Source organism: Theropithecus gelada, chromosome 2 (genome assembly GCF_003255815.1).
Source record: "Theropithecus gelada isolate Dixy chromosome 2, Tgel_1.0, whole genome shotgun sequence".
Classification (NCBI taxonomy): Eukaryota; Metazoa; Chordata; class Mammalia; order Primates; family Cercopithecidae; genus Theropithecus; species Theropithecus gelada.
In genome coordinates this window covers 171,922,424-171,949,699 of record NC_037669.1, presented here as the reverse complement: position 1 = coordinate 171,949,699, position 27,276 = coordinate 171,922,424, and the positions used below count along the sequence as shown (strand labels likewise).

The 27,276-nt window shown below is 39.2% G+C and overlaps 1 protein-coding gene and 1 non-coding gene across 3 annotated transcripts in view; both read right to left on the bottom strand.

Moving 5' to 3' along the window:
• The window catches only part of RARB (retinoic acid receptor beta), a 767,875-nt gene that overhangs the window by 237,640 nt on the left and 502,959 nt on the right, over window positions 1-27,276 (bottom strand). Inside the window, exon 1 of one of the 2 annotated variants that reach the window (XM_025374728.1) lies at window positions 21,180-21,269. The exons of the other annotated variant lie outside the window; for it this stretch is intronic. The gene's annotated coding sequence lies outside the window, so the exon portion shown is untranslated. Of the gene's footprint in view, window positions 1-21,179; window positions 21,270-27,276 lie in introns of those variants that run through there. 2 annotated transcript variants of the gene reach the window in all.
• Window positions 26,030-26,094, bottom strand: LOC112619891. The gene has a single exon (XR_003118374.1). It is a non-coding gene; the product is annotated as a U7 small nuclear RNA (small nuclear RNA).

Sequence of the window (27,276 nt, the reverse complement as noted above, 5' to 3'; positions counted from 1 at the left end):
GCCAGCTCTAAAGAGAGCAGTGGATCTCCCAGCACAGCACTTAAGCTCTGCTAAGGGACACACTGCCTCCTCAAGTGGGTCCCTGAACCCTATGCCTCCTGAAGGGGACACCGCCCAGCAGGGGTCAACAGACACCTCAAACAGGAGAACTCCAGCTGGCATATGGCGGGTGCCCCTCTGGGATGAAAATTCCAGAGGAAGGAGCAGGCAGCAATCTTTGCTGTTCTGCAGTCTCCACTGGTGATATCCAGGCAAACAGGGTCTGGAATGAACCCCTAGCAAACTCTAGCAGACCTGCAGAAGAGGGGCCCTGACTGTTAGAAAGAGAACTAACAAACAGAAAGCAATAGCATCAACATCAACAAAAAGGATGACCACACAAAAACTCCATCTGAAGGTCACCAACAGCAAAGACCAAAGGTAGATAAATCCACGAAGATGAGGAAAATGAGCAAAAAAAGGCTGAAAATTTCAAAAACCAGAATGCCTCTTCTCTTCCAAAGGCTCACGACTCCTTGGTAGCAAGGGAAAAAAACTGGGTGGAGAATGCATTTGATGAATTGACAGAAGTAGGCTTCAGAAGGTGGGTAATAACAAACTCCTGTGAGCTAAAGGAGCATGTTCTAACCCAATGCAATGAAGCTAAGAACTTTGATAAAAGGTTAGAGGAATTGCTAACTAGAATAAACCAGTTTAGAGAAAAACATAAATGACCTGATGGGTCTGAAAAACACAGCACAAGAACTTTGTGAAGCATACACAAGTATCAATAGCTGAATTGATCAAGCAGAAGAAAGGATATCAGAGATTGCAGATCAACTTAATGAGATAAAGCATAAAGACAGGATTAGAGAAAAAAGAATGAAAAGGAATGAGCAAAGACTCCAAGAAATACAGGACTATGTGAAAAGACCAAACCTACATTTGATGGGTGCACCTGAAAGTGATGGGAAGAATGGAATCAAATTGGAAAACACACTTCAGGATATTATCCAGGAGAACTTCCCCAACCGAGCAAGACAGGCCAACATTCAAATTCAGGAAATAGAACACCACAAAGATACTCCTCAAGAAGAGCAACCCCAACACACATCATCATCAGATTCACTAAGGTTGAAATGAAGGAAAAAATGTTAAGAGCCATCAGAGAGAAAGGTCAGGTTACTCAGAAAGGGAAGCCCATCAGACTAACAGTGGATCTCTCTGCAGAAATCCTACAAGCCAGAAGAGAGTGGGGGCCAATATTTAACCTTATTAAAGAAAGAATTTTCGACCCAGAATTTCATATCCAGCCAAACTAAGCTTCATAAGTGAAGGAGAAATAAAATCCTTTACAGTCAAGCAAATGCTGAGGGGTCTTGTCACCACCAGGCCTGCCTTACAAGAGCTCCTGAAGGAAGCACTAAATATGACAAGGAAAAACTGGTACCAGCCACTGCAAAAATAAACCAAAATGTAGAGACCATCAGCACTATGAAGAAACCACATCAAGTAATGGGCAAAATAACCAGATAGCATCATAATTACAGGATCAAATTCATATATAACAATATTAACCTTAAATGTAAATGGGCTAAATGCCCCAATTAAAAGACACAGACTGACGCATTGGATAAAGAGTCAAGACCCTTTAGTGTGCTGTATTCAGGAGACCCATCTCATGTGCAAAGACACACATAGGCTCAAAATAAAGGGAGGGAGGAAGATTTACCAGGCAAATGGAAAGCAAAAAAAGCAGGGGTTGCAATCCTAGTCTCTGATAAAACAGACTTTAAACCAAGAAAGATCAAAAGAGACAAAGAAGGGCATTACATAATGGTAAAGGGATGAACACAACAAGAAGAGCTAACTCTCCTAAATATGTACCTTATACAGGAGCACCCAAATTCATAAAGCAAGTTCTTAGAGACCTACAAAGAGACTTAGACACCCACACAATAATATTGGGAAACTTTAACACCCCACTGTCTATATTAGACAGATCAATGAGACAGAAAATTTGCAAGGATATTCAGGACTTGAACTCAGCTCTTGACCTAGCAAACCTAGTAGACATCTACGGAACTCTCCACTTCAAATTGACAGAATATACATTCTTCTCAGCACCACATAGCACTTATTGTACAATCAACCACATAATTGGAAGTAAAACATTCCTCAGCAAATGCAAAAGAACAGAGATCATAACAAACAGTCTCCCGGACCACAGTGCAATCAAATTAGAACTCAGGATTAAGAAACTCACTCAAAACTGCACAGCAACATGGAAACTGAACAACCTGCTCCTGAATAACTACTGGGTAAATAACAAAATTAAGGCAGAAATAAATAAGTTCTATGAAACCAGTGAGAACAATAACACAACATACCAGAATCTCTGGGACACAGCTAAAGTAGTGTTTAGAGGGAAATTTATAGCACTAAAAGCCCACAGGAGAAACTGGGAAAGATCACAATTAAAAGAACTAGAGAAGCAAGAGCAAACAAATTCAAAAGCTAGCAGAAGACAAGAAATAACTAAAGTCAGAGCAGAAGTGAAAGAGAAAAAGACATGAAAAACCCTCCAAAAAAATCAATGAATCCAGGAGCTTGTTTTTTGAAAAAAATTAACAAAATAGGTAGACCACTAGCCAGACTAATGAAAAGAGAAGAATCAAATAGACACAATAAAAAATGATAAAGGGGAGATCACCACTGAACCCACAGAAACACAAACTACCATCAGTGAATACTATAAACACCTCTATGCAAATAAGCTAGAAAATCTAGAAGAAATAGAAAAATTATTGGACACATACACCCTCCCAAGACTAAGCCAGGAAGACATTGAATCCCTGAATAGACCAATAACAAGTTCTGAAATTGAGGCAGCAATTGATATCCTGCCAACCAAAAAAATCCCAGGACCAGACAGATTCATAGTTGAACTCTACCAGAGGTAAAAAGAGGAGCTGGTACCATTCCTTCTGAAATTATTACAAACAATAGAAAAAGAGTGACTCCTCCCTAACTCATTTTATGAGAGCAGTATCATCCTGATACCAAAACCTGGCAGAGATTAAAAAAAAAAAAAAGAAAAAGAAAATTTCAGGCCAATATCCCTGATGAACATCAACGCAAAAATCCTCAATAAAATACTAGCAAACTGAATCCAGCAGCACATTAAAAAGAGTATTCACCATGATCATGTCAGCTTCATCCCTGGGATGCAAGATTGGTTCAATATACGCAAATCAATGAATGTAATCCATCACATAAACAGAACCAATGACAAAAACCACATGATTGTCTCATTAGATGAAGGAAAGGCCTTCAATAAAATTCAACACCCCTTCATGATAATAACACTTGATAAACTAGGTACTGATGGAACATATCTAAAAATAATAAGAGCTATTAGTGGGAACCCACAGCCAATATTATACTGAATCGGCAAAAGCTGGAAGGATTCCCTTTGTAAACCAGCACAAGACAAGGATGTTCTCTCTCACCACTCCTATTCAACATAGTATTGGACATTCTGGCCAGGGCAATCAGGCAACAGAAAGAAATAAAGGGTATTCAAATAGGAAGAGAGGAAGTCAAAATGTCTCTGTTTGCAGATGACATGATTATATATTTACAAAACCCCCATTTTCTCAGCCCAAAATCTCCTTAAGTTGATAAGCAACTTCAGCAAAGTCTCAGGATACAAATACAACGTGCGAAAATCACAAGTATTCCTATACACCAATAATAGACAAACAGAGAGTCAAATCATGAGCAAACTCCCATTCACAATTTCTACAAAGAGAATAAAATACCTAGAAATACAACCTACATGGGATGTGAAGGACCTCTTCAAGGAGAACTACAAACCACTGCTCGATGAAATAAAAGAGGACACAAACAAATGGAAAAACATTCCATGCTCATGGATAGGAAGAATCAATATCCTGAAAATGGCCATACTGCCCAAAGTAATTGATAGATTCAATGTTACTTCCATCAAGCTACTGTTGACTTTCTTCACAGAATTAGAAAAAACTACTTTAAATTTCATATGGCACAAAAAAGGAGCCTGTATAGCCAAGATGATCCTAAGCAAAAATAACAAAGTTGGATGAATCGTGCTACCTGATTTCAATCTATACTACAAAGCTACAGTAACTGAAACAGCATGGTACTGGTACCAAAACAGAGATATAGACCAATGGAACAGAACAGAGTCCTCAGAAATAACACCACACATCTACAACCATCTGATCTTTGACAAACCTGACAAAAACAAGAAATGGGGAAAGGATTCCTTATTTAATAAATGGTGTTGGGAAAACTGGCTAGCCATATGCAGAAAAGTGAAAATGGACCCCTTCCTTACACCTTATACAAAGATTAACTCAAGATAGATTAAAGACTTAAATGCAAGACCTAAAACCATAAAAACTCTAGAAGAAAACCTAGGCAATACCATTCAGGACATAGGCATGGGCAAAGACTTTATGACTAAAACACCAAGGGCAATGGCAACAAAAGCCAAAATTGGCAAATGAGATATAACTAAACTAAAGAGCTTCTGTACAGCAAAAGAAACTACCATCAGAGTGAACAGGCAATCTACAGAATGGGAGAAAATTTTTGCCATCTTTCCATCTGACAAAGGGCTAATATATAGAATCTACAAGGAACTTAAACAAATTTACAAGAAAAAAACAACCCCAACAAAAAGTGGGGGAAGGATATGAGCAGATACTTTTGAAAAGAAGACATTTATGTCGCCAACAAACATATGAAAGAAAGCTCATCATCACTGGTCATTACAGAAATGCAAATCAAAACCACAATGAGATACCATCCCATGCTAGTTAGAATGGCGATCATTAAAAAGTCAGGAAACAACAGATGCTGGAGAGGATGTGAAGAAATAGGAACACTTTTACACTGTTGGTGGGAATGTAAATTAGTTCAGCCATTATGGAAGACAGTGGGGCGATTCCTCAAGGATCTAGAACCAGAAATACCATTTGACCCAGCAATCTCATTAGTAGGTATATACCCAAAGGATTATAAATCATTGTAATACAAAGACACATGCACACGTATGTTTATTGCAGCACTATTCACAATGGCAAAGACTTGGAACCAACCCAAATGCCCACCAATGATAGACTGGATAAAGAAAATGTGGCACATATACACCATGGAATACTATGCAGCCATAAAAAAGAACGAGTTCATGTCCTTTGCAGGGACATGGATGAAGCTGGAAACCATCATTCTCAGCAAACTAACACGGAACAGAAAACCAAACACCACGTTTCCACTCATAAGTGGGAGTTGAGCAATGAGAACATGTGGGCACAGGGAGGGAAACACCATACTCCAGAGCCTGTCGGGCAAGGGGAGAGATAGCATTAGGAGAAATACCTAATGTAAATGATGGGTTGATGGGTGCAGCAAACCACCATCCACATGTATACCTATATAACAAACCTGCACATTCTGTGCATGTACCCCAGAAATTAAAGTATAATAAAAAAGAAGGAAAAAAAAAAACCTAAGCTCTGTTGTTTTTTCTTTCATGTAAATTATTAAAGATTATCAAAGACCATGAAATTATACAGCAGAATTTCCATGTAGAAATAGACTATTATAAAAAATACGTTTATCAAAACACTAAGAATATTTAATGTAAATAAAACTTAGAAAAAATGTCAAACGGCAACGTTTAAACCTTTTTTTCCCTCCTATAGTTAAAATTAGCTTTTGTACTCTGCTTTCATTTAGCTGAACACTTGAGTTTGGTGGATGTTAAGTTTCTTATCCAGAAGAGGAAGAAACTAGGCTAGAAGATTCTAAAATTCCATAATTTTCTCTTTGAAAAATTCAGAATGGCTCTGTCAAATCACTAAAATCGCTAGATACAGCACTTACTGTCCTTAAAGCTAAGTGTAATCAGAATATCAGCAAGAAATAGATCTTGTAGTCAGCAATCTTTACTACATCTCCTTTCTATTAACTTGCAAACAGAGAATTTTTTAAAATAAAAGAATATTTCTAAAAATGATGCTGAGCATTTTCTATGTAATAAAAGTTATTTTCCAAATTCCTGCTTAACATTTTTTTTTCTAATTAGTGACAGCTAAGTTCATTATAGACACATCCAATAAAAAAATAAGAGACCTACTCATTAAGCAAATAAAATTATTCTCTACGATCTGGCCCAAGTATGTATTATGAGACTTAGGATACAATTTGCATGACTAAACTGGATCTTGTGATTCTTACATTAGAAATATTTTAGCTAATTATGAGGTTTGGAAAATGCTGTGGTCACAATGTCTTAGCTTTCGTTTTGCTTTGAGTCTGATAACAGACTATTATGTTTAATCATGAACATCCTGACGACTTACAAGCAGCTCCTCTCAAAACTGATTTGCAAATGCCATCTGTAGAATAATGACAACTTTTTTTTTTTTTTTTTTTTTTTTTAAAGGCTAGATCAGGCTCAGTGGTAAGTAGTGGAGGTCAAACAAAGCTAGGGAAGGGACAAAAAAACAAACAAGCTCCAGCCAGAGAAACTCCTGTCAAGAAGAGGCTAAGTGGCTTTGACTGCAGTGCCTTGCTATGTGACAAAGGGGTTAAAATACAAGGATTCCATCAGATTATCTCAGATGTTAAAGTCCTTGGAGAGTGGGAGGTCAGCCAGGGAAAACCTTGCCCTCAGAAGAGATGGATGGAAAAGATTTTTAAAATTCCCTCAAACAAAAAACACACCCAAACCTAACCACAACAACCAGCCCAGTGGTGGCAATCAGGCTTCTCATGCTTGAGTCTGACAGGATATCCCCACATGAATCTCCACTGTTACCCTCGGTAATCAGATTTATTTAAAAACACACATGTAGTGCTTTGAACACACCAGGTACTATTCTAGACTCTTTACAAATATTATTTAATTTTCCTGTACATCCTACGAGGTAAGCAGTAATAGTATCTTTATTCTCTGGATGATGACTGTAGACCCAGCAAGGTACTATAACCTGCCCAAAGTTGCACAGCTTATGAAGTGGAAGAGCTGGGATTCAAATCCAGTCAGTCTGAATGCAGAGTGTGTGCTCACGGTTTCATGGTTTCTGTGTTACGCTATACTGGATGGAAAAGGAAAAGAAAAGAAAAAAAAAAAAGACGTTGCAAACAAATGTATGTGGTTCAAAATTCCTACTTTTCCCAGTTCATGAAACTCAATAACCCTAGAGAGGACTCTTCAACAATTGAATAGCAGCAAAGCGCAGGATGTTTTTTAATTATGATTGCTTAGTGTGTCCAACCCTGTCTCCAACACATCAAACCCAACAAAGGGAAGATGAAATAATCAAGGCATTTAACTCGGAATAGGTAAGTGGGGTGCGCAGTTTGGTTTATGTCGAGTGCCTTAAAAATGGGCATCGAGGGGAGTCAAGTTAAGTTCAGCTTCCAGTTCTACAATGTATGAGGAAGAGTAACAACTCAGTTTGCCTGTACCATGGGAAGGTTTTCCATGGCTTATGATAGCTCTTTTTCTCCTTTATCCAAAATAACATAAAATAAAATAAATGAGTCGCTTACACTTCTGGGTCCAAGAGGATGTTGATATAAGTTTTAGAAATGAGAAGAACAGACCACCCCCAAGAGGAAATTCCAGAGAGGAAAAACATAGCATCAGGGTACACACAATCATAACCTGATTTAGCATCCTATAAAACCACAGTCTCCTCAAGGATTTTCCTGATTACTGTCTTCAGAAGCATGACAAAGTTACAGGGGATTTTTCTGATTATTGAATGCAAAAGCATGAGAAAGTTCCATGAGTCACATTATAGACTTGCCGAACTTGAAGTTTACCGCCGGGCAGTTTGGAGGGTTACATTTTTGTAACGGCTACATGACAGTTCTGGGAAAGGAATCTATGTTAGTCTTAAGAAATCGCATTCTCTAAGTGGACCAGAATCTTTCATTCCAGTACCCTTAACTATTTTTGGTGGGGGTGGAGGGTTTGGAGTGGAAAGGAATTGGGAGAGGGTCTTGAATCCCACAAAAACTATGAATGTACTGCCCCAGAAACATGCATGAACATATAGTCATAATATCCTGCACTTTATTTTATGGGATTTGCAAACCTCTTCCTCTCTCTCCTTAGAAAGCATTTTATATATTCAGGCCCTAAAATAATTCCATAGACAGCTTAAGATGATAGTCTAGAGCCACTTGAAGGCTGGGTTTATTGTTAGAACTGGATCAAAGACCACTGGGCCTATTTTTAGGAACTGTCTGGCCTCACTGTAATTATCTGGCCAAAGAAGAAAATTTAGGGTTAAGAAGTATGGAAGTATCTGTCAATCATGGCCACCTTCCACATTAAGAGTTATCAGAATTTTAGTTTTAATTACTTTATTTCTTCACAACATTACTGAATCCACTTTGGGGTAAGACAAAAAAAATCTCAGCAGCAGTTTTCCCACAAAAGATACCAATCTTACGGTTAATTTTAACAAGGGAAAAAATTACCTGTGAAAACTCACTGGAATCAGATAAGACAGGAAAAAAATAAGAACATCACAGGAATCTATATTGATACTGCCAAGCACCGAAAACAAACCTAAATGGTTCAGTGTAATGTTTGTCATTGATTCACTCATTCATGATTGATTTATGAATTAATTTAAGCAATTTTCTGCTGAGACCTTACTACGTAGCAGACTCTATGGTATGGTGATATCAAATTAATTCAGCAGGTTCTGTCCAGGTGTGCCACTACAGTACTGTGAGAATTCAGAGCTGGGTTTCTTGCCTCCTGCCATCAACTTAATCACTGCTTGCCATTGAAAGAGGTGGTGAGACAACCAAAGGCCAAATTATGGGAACTCTCTTATCATGGGTCTAAACTTTAAAGTAAAGGCAGCTGTGTGTTGATGATGAAAACATCTCCAAAACGCAGGTAGACACTTCACTTGATTTCTGTATTCTAAGTGCTTCACATATTACTTGGCATATAAGAGGTGCACAATTAGTGTTTGCTCAGAAGATGACTTCTCACTTGGCTGTTCAATGACTTCATAATAGGCAGGATAGTCATGATCATTTATGTTACACAGATGAGAAAAGCCGAATCTTTGAGAAGTTAAGTGAATGTCCAAGGATAGTCCAGTTCATATGCTGCAGAGTCGCATCTGGAATTCAAGTCTTTTCAGCTCTCAGTTCGATGTTCTTGAACTCAAGAGGGAGGTGGAAAGTAATGAGTGATGTTACATATTCCTGAAATGGACGCAGTAAATAATGGAAGAGAAGGTTTGCAAATTTGAATTGAGGTCTGTTCAGAGCTTCCTAATAATTTTGTCCTGCTGACGTGATATAGGTCCATTTTGAGAAAAATGAGAAAAATAAGCTAATTAGTTAACCAAATCGCACACAGAATGTGAGAAAGAAAAAGACAAAGAAAATATCAAGTTTCTTACAAATTGGGGCAGGTTAATACTATAAAAATCGCAGAAGCAATGCTAAAAACAGGCTTGCTTGACAAAGAGGAGGCAAGAAGATAAATAACAAACAGTTTTAAACTTGTTTCTGGTAGACTTCCATTATCAGAGGCCTCAAGGCTGTTGCCAAACCCAAGAGAATCTGAGATTGGTGTATGGCCATACCACCCTGAACGTGCCCTATCTCATCTGATCTTGGAAGCTAAGCAGGGTCGGGCCTGGTTAGTACTTGGACAGGAGAGAATCTGAGATTTTTTCCTCTCCTAGTTTTGGAGAGCCAGGGAACAAGTTGATATCAAAAAAGATGGGGATTCAGCTGAAGAGAGAGAGAGAGAAAGGAAGCTGGGGTGATGAAAAAGGGAACTGGGTTTACAGTATTTCATTTAGATCCCAACATGCCCATGGCCTCGCCTTGGTTCACTTTCAGAAGTTCAACTGGGCCACTTCAATGCAGAACTCCAGACTCACTAACTCACAGCTGGTTTTGGGAAAGTGCCTTGGAGCAGTGTTTGCATTGAGGGTGCAAACTTACAGGACATTGTTGGTTTCTTATTTGGACTTAAAGTGCACTTCATATTCTAGCATCTCTAGGCCTAGGATCTAAAATGGCTCAGAAAACTCTGACAGCTATAGCATCTTTGAAGAACTTGGTTAAGGTTATTATAATCAGAAACATTCACATTAGTGCTCTTAGAGAACACTCTTAGCCAGATGGCCTCCTTGTGCAGCCAGACCAGGCTGAGGCTGCTGTGAGTAGAGGAGCCATACTTCAGTGACACAAGCATGAACAGGGACAAGGAGGGGGATGGAACAAGGGAAAACAAAAAGACATGGAAGCAAATAACCAGAACACAATCCAACAGAAATATTTAAAATGTTTTTTCAAAGCAATTTTTTTAACCTCTTTTGAAAACACACAAGTGTCTTCAGGGCTGGTAAAATGGTTGGAAACCATAGCACTGAGGACCACTTTGCACAGAGCCAGAATAAATGGATTTCAGATAAAGACTCCATAAACGATAAGGAATAGACTAGGCATTCAAAGGCGAGGTCCCACAAGTGACAGTTCCAGGTGACCTGTAACCAAATGAGATACAAGCGCATAATATTCATTAAGAAAATCTGATTTTTCTGTGATTGATAAACAATCAAAAGAGTGCATGGAGAGGAGGATGAGCACAAATGAGGATTCTAACAAATTATACCGAGTTTTCAAAGGGATGCTATAGAAAAAAAAGAAAACATATATGGACTAGTAGAAAGCAAACCAGAGAGAAAAAGAAAAGAAAGAAAAAGAAAGCAAGCCAGCCAGCCTGCCCGCCCCTCTCCATCAAGTGAAAGAATATAATGAAAAACTATCTGGTTAAGCCTCTTTTTAGGAATGAATAGCTAATGTTCACAAACCAGTCTTAGCAAGGATGAGGATATCCAAGTTTTAATTGGAAATAATATAGCATTGCACCAGATGCTTGTTCCTAAAAACAGGCATTAGATAAAGCCAGGTTCATGTTTCTCCCACCTCTGTGTTTGGAAACGGGAGCACAAAGCCTAATTGGCCAAATAAAGGCTCTGGAGGTTCTACAGAAAAACCCTCTAACCCCATGATTGATGTCCATTGACACCTCCGAACAATGACACCATGGAAACTGGCAGAGGGTACACCCCATATGCAACAAGGGGACATGCAGCCCAGGCTCTATAGAGAGAGACAAACCTCAGCCATAAACCCTGCATCACAGCAACTTATTTTGAAGTTGTCATGTCTGCATATTCTCATATGCAGATTTTCAGTTATGAAATGTATATACTCATTCATTCAATAAATATTGATGCAGGGCTTTCTGTGTGCCAGGTACTCTCGGTGCTGGGCATCCAGCAGAGAGCAAAAGAGACCGAGTGTCTTCCCTTGGGAGTTTTACTCTTGACTGGAGGGAAACAGACAATAACCAAGTAAACAACTACTTAATAAAGCATGAGGCAGTGGTGAGTGCTATGAAGAAAAAAGGAGGCAGGATAAGGGGAGATAAAGTAACTAGCAGAGTGTTTGGGCAGAAGGTTAACAGAGATGCCTGTTCAGCAGACACATGTCCTTGCACTCTGACAATTCTCTCTCAACTAAAGTCAAAGCCACTATTCCCTTTTTGGGAAGCACTATTGTTCATCCTGAGATTAACAACCTGCCTCTGTTTATGCTGAGCTGGCCTGATTGTGGTATGGAATGCAAAGAGCTCTGAAACAGCAGGGAGTGGAAATCCAGCATCATCATGACTGTGGTAGGCTGTTGCTTTGGTGGGCTCCAAAGACCCACACTTGCTGGTGTCCATGCCCCTGTGTCTACTCTCTCCTTGAGTTTGGGCTGGCTTTGTGACTCCTTTTAAGCAACAGAATGTAATGCAAAGAATGATGGGCCAGTTCCAAGCTTAAGCCTACAGAAGGTCTGGTAGTTTCTGCTTTTGCATGCTGGGTACAGGCACCTTGTAGAAGCCCCACTACCCTGAGACCAAACTGCTGTGAGAAGCCCAAGCTAGTCACGTGGTGAGACCACAGAAGAGGAAAACCAAGGTCCCAGCCAACAGCTCCAGTACCAACTTGTCAATCAAAGTGAGTGCAGCCCATTTGGAAATAGATTGTTCTGGCTTAGCTGAGCCACCCTAGCTGACCCTACACAGAGCAGAGTCCCACCAAGAATGGTGCAAATTGTAGACTCATGAGCAAAGAAACAGAAGGGTTGTTTTAAGCCACTGAATGTTGGGATAGTTTTGTTACCCAGCAATAATTATTGAAAAAAAAGACTTTCAATTTCAAAATTAAAAGACACAAAACACATAGAACTTTTAAATGTACACCTTTGGTTTAAAATTTTTGTTTGTTTAGAATTTTTTGGTTGGCTGTCTGTGCTTTTGATTGTAAAATATCTCATTTGAGGACAGGAATTGCTGGATCTCAAATACAGGAAAATTACGTTCTGATTTAAGGCTTAAAAGTAGAGATGCCTGGATTAGGAGGACAATATGATTCTGCTGACCTATTCATCTTACACGGGCCAAACTTATGTCCTGCCATAATTCTGTAAGTAGGAAGCTGAACTAGAATTGACCTCAGTTAGCATTTCCCCATGCAAGCGACAATACCCACCCTGGAATTCCTGACAACACTATCAACCTGATACAGCAGCCACATGCTGGCCATCCTCGAAAAGTGCTGGCAACAAAGTCTTGTTCAAACAGACGGACAAATCTGCCTAGTTTTATGCAAAGGAAAAGGAAAAGCAAAGCAATTAATTCACCCTGGGGAAACATGCTGAGGGCATGAATTTACCAGGTAGTGCAAGTGACTGTCAGTTGCATTCACAAAGAGGATGCACCATCCTTCCCCTGTCCTCTGGACCCTTTCCGCCTTCATTGGGGGAAGGGTAATGGATAGTGTGGAGTGGGTGGAAGGGAAATGTAGGACATGAATGGGTAATCTAAACTGGAATATAAAGGGAACATTACTTCTTGATGGCACTGATCCTGACGAGATTTATATTATACATACACCAAAGATCTAGGGGAGGATGCAACCTGGGGAGTCTTCAAGATGCTCTGATGCAGTGTTTCTGAAAGTGTGGTCCCTAAGTCCAGCAGCATGAGCTTCATCTGCAAACTCGTTAGAAACGCAAATTCTTGAGTCCTACCCCAGATGGACTTAATCAGAAACTTTGGGAGTCACAAACCCTCCAAAATGGATGCATACCCAAGTTTGGGAACCACTAAACGTGTTGAAATTCAGGGAGAAAAGTTAGAGCTTCTATTTTGAATTTTTAGAAAAAGCATTAAGATTTACCAACATTTAAATTTACTAACATTTAACATTGACTCTCCTGTTCTTATCTGCTCTGTAAGTTGTGGGTCATGTGTCATGTGCAATTTCCACAACCCAAAGGACTTGCAATTATTATCCCTACTTGTTCATTCACTTTCAGCTTGCAGTATTTTTTATGTATTCCCACTGGTGGATTTACAAATTATATTACCTACTTTTAATTTCACTAACTTGTCTCAAGTGGCCAAGTGGCTTGATTCCTGCAAAGAAGCCATCAAGCCTAAGCAAATAAGAAATGGGCAGAGCTGACACTTTTATAATGTCTTCCGAATCACACCACTACAATGCTCCCACTATAATTATTACTGAAAATATTTTAGTGAGTACCAAAATAAATTTTTATTTAAGATAATAAAATTTAAAATATCTAAGAGATTATTTCATTTTATCTTTTAGTTTTATGTATCTGTTTTTATATAGTTTAAAAGAAACCTGAGGCTTATGAGGAAACTGAGGTTCAGAGGGATTACCTAAATTTATCAAAAGTTTAAGGCCAAGATTTAAACTCTGGAACATCTGTTGGATCTCACAGCCTGTTGCTATCAGCTGTGTGGTGTATTAGCCCATGAAACCTACGAAGATCATTATGGAAGATATAGGTTGGCCACACAAGACTGGAACAGGTGGAAAATGTGCATTAATCAGTGAGTTTGCAATGATTCTGGGAAGACAGGGCCAGTATTGCCCTCAAGGAATCCAGACTAATTGGAAGCAGTAAGACCAGATCAGATACACTTTCCTGAGTAGAGTCTTCTGTGATATTACCAGTGCTGTACGTACTCCTGCAATATCACCAGTGCTAGGAGTGCTCTGCCGTTATCACCAGTGCTGGGATTTGCCATGTGTCCTGCAGGCAATGATGAACATGTGTGAATGATTGGAGCTGTCATTGCATTCGCTCTTCCACCTGTCACATTGATTCCCTTTTTCATAAAATACAAATCCTGAAAACTGGCATGGATTTAAATAGCATGAGCTTTCAGGCCCTTTGCTGATTTTACAAAATGTCTAAACCTGAAGTTTCTGTTACCATGATACTTTTCTGTGCATTTCAGCTGCTAACTTGGGCTCCTTTGACACTGTGTTTGGAAAAAGAAGTCTGCACAAAGTGAACTTTCTAAGAAAGTAATAATAAATAAAATAGAGAAAACTTCATTTAAAAATCTAAGGGTGCCTAAAGGCAATTTTGTTATATGTGGTTGATAATTTTTGTAGAAGACTATCATCAAATATAGCTTTTAGGTGAGTGGCAATGACTACCTTCAGATGGGATATACCATAGCTCAGGATTGCCAGCTCTACCTTGTCATAGGCTCGAGCTGGTCAAGCCCACCATGAAGGGTGGAAAGCCTCATCCACTTTTCACTTACGTGATTGAATTTGCATTCCACATTGTCATTTCAGAACTCCCTTATGCTTTAGTAATTTCATCAGATCCAACCAGCATGAAACCAGCCAGCCAGCCAGCCCTGGATATATCGAATTGTTCAATTTCTTAGAGTCTGCATGTGGACAGCTAAACCTTGCTGGGGGAAAATCCATAGTGTCAGTTTTACCAGCTGGTAATCTGGTATGTTTTCCTGGTCAGTCTGCTCCTTCATTCTCAACCACCACAATTTTAAAGCTTCCCTCTTCTGAAACCTATATTCCCAATGCTTTCTCTTCACAACACTCATTAGAGTTTGTATACCTACATGGAAGACCACTCATGAACGATCCTCTTACTAACTTGACTACAGCCCATCAGGGCAGAGCTAGTATCAATTTTGCTCACCAGAGCCTCCTTTTAGGGGCCTGGCACAGGGTAGATTCCCCAATAAGCATTGAGGGTTTGCTGTTTGATGCGAGATGAGTAGCTGCTTTCAAACCTTGAGCCTTGGGCCACGTCCCCCTCCCAACTGCCAGCAAGTCTTGTAGGGGGCCTCAAACAGCCTTGTCCAAACAGCTATGTCCAAACATCCTGTGTTGACGGAGGCAGCAATCAGTCACTTAGAGCTTCCTGATCAACTGGTGAGAGACAATCCGGGCACATTCTGCAGTGGCTGCAGAGTTTAAGTGATGTCCCACATCAGCCACGGGATGAAGTTTCTAAGGGCAAAATTGCCAGGGACTGGTGAGCTCATCTGAGACATACAGGAAACAGGGAGTAGAGATAAAAAGCAATAAATTCGATAAAAATGCTAATTTGTTTAGCCATCAATTTTTAATCATTTGACCACCTAATTAATTAATTAGTTTTGTTTGGACTGTAGTTCCTTCCTGAAAGCATTTGAGGCTGATGACTGTAAAAGACACAAACACAATAACCCTAAAGGTTATTAAAAATAAGTCAGGAGAAATGTTGGCTTTCACTTTACTCCCTGTCTCAAGAAAATTCAGGCAACCCAGCTAAAGGATGTTGACCCTGGGGATGCTCTAATAAGATCCAGATGAAGGAAATGACAAAAAGAATTTAGAGACAGGGAGAGATCAAAAATAAACAGAAAAGGTATGGAAGTTGTATCTGAATAAGGACAAGACTGAGAGACTACATGGAGAGAGGCCTCAGTTGCCCTTGCTTTGGCCATCCTAGACCAGAGTGTTCACAGCTCACCCACCACAGACGCATGAGTGAACCCAGCAGAGATGGATCAGCCGCAGCCCAGGTTAGACTACTCATTGGAGCCAGCCCCAAACTGCAGACTTTGTAGAATCATGAACTAAAGTAAATGGTGGTTTCAACATTTTTTTCCTTTCTTTTTTAAAATTAACATGTGATAATTATACATATTTAGTGGTGGCTGTTTTAAGAAATGAATTTTGGAGGTGTTTCTTAGATAGCAAAAATTAACTGATATAGTTCATTTCACGCACAATCACTCTCTGAGAAACTTATTTACTTCAATCTTCAGCTTTACAGGATTAACAATATCTTTTTAGCTTTTCCTAAATCCATTTAAATTTAGCCCTTTGATGAATTTCTTTTTTTTTTTCTTTTTTTTTTGTGAGATGGAGTCTCACTCTACCGCCCAGGCTGGAGTACAGTGGCACGATCTCGGCTCACTGTAACCTCCACCTCCCGGGTTCAAGCAATTCTCCTGCCTCAGCCTCCTGAGTAGCTGGGACTACAGGCATGCATCATCACGCCCGGTTAATTTTTGTATTTTTAGTAGAGATGGAGTTTCACCATATTGGTCAGGCTGGTATATAACTCTTGATCTTGTGAGCCACCCACCTCGGCCTCCCAAAGGGCTGAGATTACAGGCATGAGCCACTTTGCCTGGCCAGGTGAATTCGTTATAGTTTAACTCTATTTGCCAATATTATGATTACTGGGCACAACAGCCCAAGAGGAAAAATAAAGCGCTATGAATTTCTGCTCAGCAGCCTCAGTTGCTTCTTTTTCATGGAAACAAACAAAACAAAACAAAACAAACAAAAACCCCAAACTAAAAAAACCTCTAGAGGTTACGTTTGACTCTTACAGCACTGAACTTAGCTTTTGTGAGTTCAGTTTATTTAGGCTTTTTATTAGGCTTGGGGGCGGGCTGGTGGTAGTATTAATACTATTGAGTTTGGGTTGAGAACACTTTTTCTCTTTAGGATCCTGAGTCAGGGGTTGACATAGAAAATCAACACCCACAGATATTTTCTACAAGGCGGTAAGTCAAGCAATCCAAACTTCAGCACATCTGCTCTCTCATTTTAAGATAGTCTTTGTAAACCAAACAAATAAGCATAAAGAGAAAAAAGAAAATGCTTAAGACCATAAATGTATACTTTAACTTACAAATACAAACATGCCAAATACTTTTCAGAAACCATGCATGAGAATGACAATTTAGCTTAAGTCCTAAAAGCTTTCCACTCTCTCTAGCTCCCACATGTGTATAAAAGGTTTAAATGAACAAGAAAAACATGTTGGGATTAGGATTTGATTCCAAAAAGCTTTTATAGTCCTATAGAATGACCAGCAGTTACACTAGCTTCAAAAGACACACCAAACAAAAACTGATTTTTATCAAATAGTATTAATACTTGATGGACCAAAGTTGTTTTCACAAAGTATTTCCAAAATGAGGAGCTTGCCAAGCTGTGCCAATGTTCATAGCTCCAGGGGTCCTATCTTGGAACTTTCAAATTCAGTCAAAAGGAAAAAACATGTGTTTGCCTATCTGAACTTGAAAATTTGTCAACAAATACCAAACGCCGCACTTCTGAAACATGAATTGGAGGCCCATTCCTGAGCTGACTCAATTTCCTACTTTGACACAATGATCATTAGGCATATCGCACTAGAGTGTGGCAGACGCATTTTGATAAGTTATTTTGTCAATTAGCTCAACCACTTACCAATCTCTCAGTCATAAACACTACTGAGAAATTAACTGCTCTTAATTTGTTAGTATGAAAACTTGCCTGAGATTCTCAGGGACCTCAGACAAAAATTAATAAACATAAGTTTTTTAAAAAACAAAGCACCAAATTTTTTCATACATATGATTTGACTATCTTCTTGAAATAACTCAAAAGTTCTCCAGCAACTTAGCTTGTAACTCATTTCAAATAAGATTGCATGAAAGAAGAAATGAAGGCATTAATATGCCCCATCACCCCTGAGGCAATTAGTTTAGAGAAGTGATGCAAGTCATTTAAAGCAAGTTTCTGGAGTACATTGCCAGGCTCCTGATCCTTAGCCTAACACTTCTGCCAGCGTAAATTCTTTGGTCTCCATGCTATGCTACTCATTTAGAGACCATGATGGCAGGCATCAAACTACACTTTCCTATCATAACTTCTGGGTCTTTTTGTCTGCTTGAATTTCCCTTTTTCTGAGCTGCCATCCTTTATCCTTTTAGTTCCTTCTTCACCAACGCCCTTGTGTTTTCCTCATAAGCCTTATGATCGAAAACAGCAGTTTCCAAACTTTGCCACACCTGAACACATATTAATAATTAGACAATCATTATTCCCTGATTTGTTGTCCTGGAATCCTTTTGGGGTTAAACAGGGACTTGAAGAGTAACAAACCATATACCTCTTAGAAAGATACAACATACATTAGTGTATCAAAGACTGTAACTATTTAATCCAGTATTGCTCAAATTAAAGAATTTATTTATTTTAAGGAACTGGGTTCTGTGGAATATAAATTTGGGAAAATTTCCTTTTCCAACTTGTATTTTCTGGAAAAATGTTCTTTTTCTTAAGGATTTTGGCTAACTCAGGGCTTCATGTTCTATTCAAAATATAGGAAGTACTGCTTGTAAAAAACAAACAAACAAACAAAAAAACCGAAGTGAGGGAAAGAAATGAAATGAATCTCCTCCAGACTTTAATTATATCTCTTCTTTTCTACAACTATGCATTCTCAGACAAAGGGGGAGAAAACTGTAAGTGTTTAATCTGAAAACATTGACTGATATTATGGTCTAGGCATGGCACTCTTCCTGGACCAGAGAAACTGAGAGCAACAAGACATGGTTCTTACCTCCAAGGTTCTCATAGCCTAGAGTAGAAGAGCAGAGAGAAGAGCAGAAGATGGTAGAAGTGCTTTGAAGCCTGTATCCACAAGAGTTTGTAGAGTAGCCACTTTGTGTTCAGGTCTTTCCCTCCATGCAGAACCTTAAAAACTGCATCTAAAACCCTCACATTCTAACTACCGCCTCAGCACTACACATACACACACACACACACACACACACACAAGGTACTTGCAACATGTACACAGGAAATCAGCTACACTGTATTATGAATACTTTTCCCCCTCCCCCTCTTAAACCATGAGCTCTGGCATCTCTTTTTCTGAGACTCACCACAAAGCAGCACCGGGCTCCATCACAAATCTTTCAAGGTTACAACCTCTACTACTTTAGATCCTTCTACTTTCTTTCTACTTCAGATGAGATTAAGCCCAGGCCAAGCTGTGCTACCTACCATCTCTGTTTCTGCTTTTGCATCATTAAGAAGATCATGAAAAAAGATAAGCTACCAAGGCAGAGAAACGTATCATCAGGTAGGGCTGCATTCAGCTGCAGGTAAGAGAAAACCTAATTACAGTGGCTTAAATAGAGGTGGGTTATACTTTCCTCATTTAATAATTAGTGCAGGCATAGGCAGTTTGCTGATACTGGGTCCAACCAGGAGAAACAAAAAGAAGGTTGGTACTTGTTTTGCCTCTCCCTTTTAACAGAAAAGCAAAAGCTTTCCCAAAAATCCTGTCTCAGCAGATCTGCTTTTTATCCTGTTGACCAGAATGGTGTCACACGGCTGTAAGAGAGAATGGGAAAGTGAGCCTGAATGGCTGTCCTAGCAGCCGATGAAGATTCTCTGCCACAAGATCAATCCTGGTTCAACTCCCAAAGATTTTTTGAAAGGGTTTGCATCCAAGTTCCTTTAGTGATAAAGAACTAAAATGCTGAAATACTGCAATAAATCTATACGTTAAAAATGTTATAGATTTTATTAGTTCTATGTTCCCTTCATACTGTGACTGAACTCATTAGTTTCTTGAACTGAAATGGAGAAATCCAAGATCACTGGTCAAACTTCAGGTGATTCCTGAAACTGCAGCTCTGCCTAACAACTTGAATATCTCTTTTTCTTATTTTTCCATATTAGTTATTTCTTGATTCATTCATTCATTCAATAAATATTTATTGAGGATCTACTATGTGCCAGGCATGGTAATAGATGCTACAATACAATGGGGAACAAGATACATACATTTCTTCTTCTATGAAGTGTTGTTTTAGTGGAAGAGACAGATACAATGTATTTAATTATAATTGTGATACATGCTATGTAGGGTAAGTACAAAGTAAAATGAGGATATTACAGGAAATTAGTGTAGTTTGAGGTGTGTCAGGAAAAGCTTTCCCAAGGCTCATTGAAACCAGGGCCTGTATGCTTCAGCACTTTTGACATTTTGGGTCAGATAATTCTTTGTTATGGGGGGCTGTCTTGCTCATAGTAGGAGGTTTAGTGGCATCCCTTGACCTTCACCCACTAGATACCAGTGGCTTTCCCTTCCAGTTGTGACAACCAAAAGGAATTCTAAACATTGTCAAATATCCCTGGGGGCAAAATTACCCCCAGATGAGAACCACTGATTTAAATCAAGACTTGGAAGATGAACAGGAGAGTCAGTCACACCACAGAGAGAAGTCATCAATTTCTGTCCATGTTTCACCCCAATCCTTCCTTTGGCAAACTTTTAAGCCCTCTTGCTTTATTCAAAGAGCTTTGCAACTTCTTCTAGGAAGTCTTTGCTGAAGACAAAATAGGTGGCAAATTCCCTCTGGCTCTCACCCTGAAAAAACCATGAGTTCCACAACTTTTTTTCTACTCAGTATTTCACAATGTCTGGAAACACAGATAACGCTATTTCACTTTTTCACAGATGGAAGATGTCCTTGATGATCTTATGTATATTCACCTATGTTTCCAGACTTCATGAACAGCCTCTGTACTTCTTTCTTTCTTTTGAGCACTCTAGAGACAAGCATTAAAGGTCTGCTTCATGCCAGGCATGGTCCTAGATGCTACAGTTTAAATATGAGTAAGAGAAGACTTTTGGTCTCCCAGAACTCGTTGTCTTGCTTCACTCAGGTACAACATGGAGGAAGCTGTAGAGGCAAAGTTGAGTGTTCAATTAATTATGTTCTGCTGGCTGCATGTCCTTTCCAATGAACACAGATTGAGAGGCAAAGACAAAGCCTATTTAGCTCACAATTCCGCACCTATGAGGTTATGCAGAGAATATCCGCAGAAGATTTGATTGATAATTCTGATATAAAATGATTACTGAGAATGATTCTGTACTCACTCAGATAACCTCACCTGGAGTGGCAATTCTACTCGGCTTGATTCCTCATAATTATTTGCTGAATACATTGAGACTTGATTTTCATTTGCTTCAAGCTCTGTCAATAGCTTCTCCAAAGCGAGATCCTTCCTAAAATTCGTTGCCAGGCTTTGACCTACTTCCTTCTTATTCCTTCTCCCCTAGACAAAGCTTCCCCCTAAAATCTCTCTTGTTTATCACCTGTCTAGCCAAATCAACTGCCAAGGACAGGAATGCTGAAGTGAGGCAAAGTATTTATTTCCTGCTTTGTAGAGCCAGATACTTTAAGTGGAGAAAAAAAGTCCTCACTTGCTTCTAAGTAATGTTTTGTTTTGGTCAGAGCCACACATTAATTCACATGTCCAGGCTGCTTGTAAAATAAAACCAGAGGCATGAGAACTGATAAGAACATGCATTCCTATTTCCTTTCTCTACAAAAGAAAGCCTGATGGTGGTGGCTCATCACTTGTGAACACTGGACTTAAAATTTTAAAGAAAGCAGGGCTTAGCATGGAGGGATGGTTCTATCCAGTACTGAAATAAATGGCAAATTGAACTTACATTCCGGGGAGGCAGAAGCAACTCACTAGGGAAGCTTCCTACAGAAACAAAAATTACTAAAACAACATGATGAGGTAAGTACAGTAGTACAATAAAGTCACCTATTTTTCTTCCATTAGTCTTTAGAGTCCTTTATAGTCAGCCCAGTGTAGTGACTGATCAGCACCAAAACTCCTCATTCTTCTTGGGAGGGAGAAACATGTCAGCAGGTCTCTGCACTTTACTATCACTGATATTCATCCCACCTGTTCTCTTTTGCTTTACATGCTGTGTACCCACAGCTAGTAGGCTGCAGGTCTTCTTTTTCATATGTCCATGCCAGGGCCTTTAAACCAATTTGAGACCTTCTGCATGGCTCAAGCTTGGGTCAGCTCCACAGCAGGCCTCTTATTTATTTTTTAGAAATTGTCTAAATTGCAACATAAAAACTGCAGTCAGTTATGCAAGTTTTATGTAGTTTTGTGGAACCTGTTGAGGATGATCTTTTCCCAGAAAATGAATAGGTTTCCAAGCATTGCAGTATATGTGATTAATTGAGCCCCGTCTTCAGACCTTCTCTGGAGGTGCAATGCTATGGCTCCTGGGAATGTAATACAGTTGACTCTTAACATCCAAACTATGTCTATAATACAGGATCCAAGACAGCAAGATCCCTGTGCCTTTGTGGGTGTATGTGTTAAAACCAGAATGTCTTTTTTTTGCGGGGGGAAATGCTCTCAAATTAGGCAGAGTGTGATTTAAAAAAAAAAAAAAACAAAACTTCAGCTGAATTAAATTTAAAGGAATTTAATTGAGCAACGAACGATTTGCGATTCCAGCAGCCTCCTGAGCCAGAGTAGACTCAGAGACTCTTGCGCAGCTACGTGGTGGAAGAAGATTTATGGACAGAAAAAGGAGAGTGACGTTCAGAAAACAGAAGTGAGGTACAGAAAGCGTTGAACTGAGTACAGTTCAGTGTTTGCCCTATTTGAACATGGTTCCAACAGCTGGCTACATTTGATTGGCCAAACTCAATGACCGGCACAAGTATAGGCTACGGAGTATTTATACTTCCAGTTGTTATAGTTCACAATGTACAGAGAAATCTTCAGGCCAAGCTTAAAATATGGAAGGAGGCAGCTTTAGGCTAAACTTCATTTAGCAAGTGAGGTTTGTTTTGGTAGGGCAAAGCAATACAATTAGATCCTGGGAGACTTCTCCTTTAAGGGTGTTTCAAAACAATTTAATATTTTCAGATTATGTGACTTCCATTTCTGTTAAGCTAGTCTTGAATTTCTTATGAAGTAATGAACATAGACCTTTCAAGTGCAGGTTTTACTGCTATTACAGTCTCAGGTGAGGTGATAATCAAATATTTATTATATGGAAAGTAGTGGGCACTGCTACTCAGAATGGACCTCAACTGTTCTCTCAGAGACCTGGTTTTGAAGGTCCCCTGCTGTGCCAAGAACTAACCTTTGAGTGGTGATTCTGGGAAGGTCTGGTGAGGTGACCCTGGTGATGAAAGGCTCAGAGTAGTGGCCACTTACCAAGGGCTACACAAATATTTCAGTAATTTAATAACCACTAGAGTTGTATTAGTGCAAACTGATGAATGTCAGCCTTTCCTGGATAACATTAAATGAATAAATGAATGAACTTAAACTCTTAGGAATAAGCGACATGACCTGAGTCTTCCAGAAATCCACAAAAGCTTGTGCAGATGAGTTTGGTCTGCTAAATCTTTTCTTTTGAACTTCCCTATGGTTAAAAGGGAGGTTCTTAGCAGGCTGGCAGCTACCTTTTGGCTAGATGTCAAAGTAACTAGAGAGTGTAAATGAGTCCAGCCAAACCATCAATAATTGACAGTGGGTAATTCAGTACATAGACTCCACAGCCGCCTATCTACAAAGGTGGCAAAGAGAATGTCTCTCTGTTTCTCTTCACCCATTCAATTTAGACACCAGCCCACCCTTCAATAATGCCACACATTCCAATCATGAAAAACAAATGGTGTGACAATAGCCAGGGGACTTTCAGAGCAGAGCATCCCTTTGGTAAACACAGCCTCTAGATACTATCTCTTGCTCTCCCACGGGATGCCTGCTGCAAAGGAGGCTGAAATGCAACGGGTTAGGAAAATAGGGCTTTTATGGTCTAAGTGACCAAAATGTAGCTCATGAGTTTCAGAAAACGTTTATGTTTTGGTACTTTGCTTAATTCTCTCTCTCTCTCTCTCTGTGTGTGTGTGTGTGGGCACGCACACACACACACACGCAGGCATACACATGTTTCAATGCTCAATAACAGTGATTTTATTGTGAAACCTATGGTTCAATGAAAGATTTAGTGTTGAATGTTTGTAGAGATAAATTACAATTTTTACATCTAACTGACCCGTGCTTTGGATTATTCTGTCTAGGTAAACTTAGTTCAACTAAATTCATCCATTTATTCATTCAACAAATATTTACTGAGTATCTACTCTAAATCACCTACTCTTCTAAGGCTCTGGGGATGTAGACAGGGAAGAGAGCAAACAAGAAACCTATCCTCCTGGAATGTACATTCTAGGGCAAAAAAGATATTTATAATTTCAGGTAATAGTACTGTACAAAAAAATAAAGCAGGGTAAAGGGTTAGAGGTGGCTGAGGATATCTTAGTGAAGGTGGTCATGAAAGGCCTTTGTAAGGAGGTGATGTCTGAACAACTAATTGAAAAATATGAGGAGAAGAGGCATGTAAAGATTTGGTGGAAGAACGTTTCGGGCAGAGAGAACAATAAAAGCAAAAGCCTTGAGGTGGGAATGATGTCGATGCATTTCAGACACATCAAGAAGTCGACTTTCCTGAGTAGAATGAACGAGAGGGCAAATGTAGAAAGTGAGGCTAAATGTAACTGTTGCTAAAGCCCCGTAAGATGAGGTCTTCTGACAGACTGAGGGAACTTTTCAAATAAATGCTGTAGATTCTCTCTGAATTACTAAGAGCTTCCTAAATTAACTATAATGGTTGTGATTAGGATTCTGAATTGGAGAATCATGTTCATACACACCATACTTTTTTTATTATTGTTGATACATGGAATATTTCACCTTGCTATTCTGTAGTGAATATATTCTAACTTTTTGTGGGGCTGGGGGTGGGTAAGAAAAAGGATGGTGATAGTGGCTGACATATCCACAGATGAGCAAAATGTACATTTTTTGTTCCTGCCTCTTCTGATTTAGTACATGGTCTCAAATCTCTCACTTTTCAGGGGCATCCCATTCTGATACATTAAGATCTAATGGCGTTTAGCTCTACTAGAAAGTAATATCTGTGAGGGCAGGGACTTGTTCATCACTGCATCCATGGTGATTTATAAATAATTATTGAACTCATCCACATACTCTGCCCAGCTTCATTTACTTCCTTGTCCTTTATCTTTCCTCCCTTAAACCTCACCGAGTAGGACCCTGTTCTGAGAGGAGCACAGCAGGACACTCTGGGTCTCCCAAGTGAGCAGTTCTACAGTGTCAATCACTCTCTCATCCTGAACATAATGTGATACAGACCATTTCTTGGAAAAACCCCAATTCTCCCGGTATTGCTTGACCACATTAACCTTTAGGTAATTGGCACTAAACTTAGAATTTAGGATTAGTTCAGTGGAATTCTAGTTAATGAGAGAGGTGGCCATAAATGTCCAAATGTCATTGTTGAAAATTTGTTTCAAGTATCATATATCATATGTTGTTGGGCAGACAGGAAGGACCATCCCTCCTTGTCTCGCTCCAAAGTTGAAATACTTATAAGCATTTAATATCAAAGAAGAATTGGGCCAGGCAGTTGTATTACAGAGAAGTCTAACATTTGATTTTTGCCCACAAGAGGTTTAAAATCTACTAAGGAATAATGACAATAATAAGAAGCCATTAAACAAATACTAAATGAATAAAATACATTTTATTACCAAGTACCTTGAACTCTAAAAGCACCTAAAATTATATTAGAAAATAGTAAGTACTGAAGTTATTTGTGGAATTAAATTTAATTGTGTTATTTATCTTGAGGCTATTATTTTTAAAACATATATGTCGTTCTCATAATAGACTATACATATAAAAGAAAAGGTGTAAGAAAGAAAAACCGCTAAATCTCTGAACCCAGAATGACCTCTCTTAGCATTTTGGTTTATATTCTTCTAGTTGTCTTTATCTTTCTCTTCTTACATAGATAAGATCATATGGAATACATAATTTTATTTCCTTTTTTTCCTCTTAAGATCATAGCATGTTTTGAATATTTTTTTTCCCTCCCTAGTGGGGGTGTCTTCTGGTGAAAACCGAAAAAACCTACTAGGAAAATTCTAAAAGAACTTTAACACTTGTTATGTATGTTTTAAAAACCTTTGTTTTAGAGGCTGAATAATACTCAAATAAATGAACGTTTATTAATGAGACTTTGAAAGTTTATGTATGGCTACATTACTAAAATATTTCCGTATTTAAATGCTTTACATGTTCTCCTGTGTTTTCCTGTGGACTGTTCCCTGGTCACATAGGTGACAAAATATCAGTACAAGAAGAGAATATAGCAGAGATCATAATAGATGAGGTTGTCAGAGGCAGAAACAGAGTTTCCCTGTCCGCTCTTGCAGAAAGTAAATGTGAAATTCTGGCAATTTGGTTGGGTTGTTTGGTCTCCAGCAGGGCAACTCTCAGGAAGTGAACTCACAGTGGCCTTTCAGTTGACAGCCAGAAGATGGGGTAAATGCTGTTAGCAGTTACCCTAGGGCAGAAAACTTAAGAGGTGACTGCACAATGGAACTGGGGAAGCCAAGAGAAGGTAATGAGGTGCCAAACCTGGCCTGATATGCACAAGGCAGGAGACAGAAGCCAAGAAAATACACGCCAACATGCTGGGCTTCAGAGGTCTGTCACACCGTGGATTGCTTCTGCAAAGCCTTTCAGTTCATAATCAGTGCCCTGTAACTGACAATTATTTTTATCCAAGAATTAATTTTCAAAAATCCGTGGGCTCTGCCTTCTAGGCACTTAGGATGGCCTTCTAGCATTGTACTTACAAGTTCATGATGTGTGTGTCATTGTCACAAATAGAGTGATAACTGCTGCTTATTGAACATTTGGTATGTGCTACACACCAAAGCACTCACTGAACATCCATTCACTCAGTTAAGCCTCCCCACCAAACATATACAGTACGCCTGTGTGATTACCATCCCCATATTATAGCTGAGGAAACAGAGGCAGAGAGAAGTTGCCCAGGGTCAGCCAGCCAGCATGGGTGGGGGCTGGAATTCACACCCCCGCCTAACACCAGAGCCTATGCTCTCGACTAACCCCTGTCTCTCCCCTTCCCTAAGTAACCCTAACAAAAGCCAAATTGTTTCTTATCTCCTCATTCTCCACAACTCACACTGATCTGAGAAAAGAAGGTGACCAACACATGTTAGCTTGAATTGAATCAGCCACGATGAATATTTCTTTTCAATTTCTTTGTCAAAGTAATATACACACATAATTAAAATGGTGCCAAAAGAAATTTAAC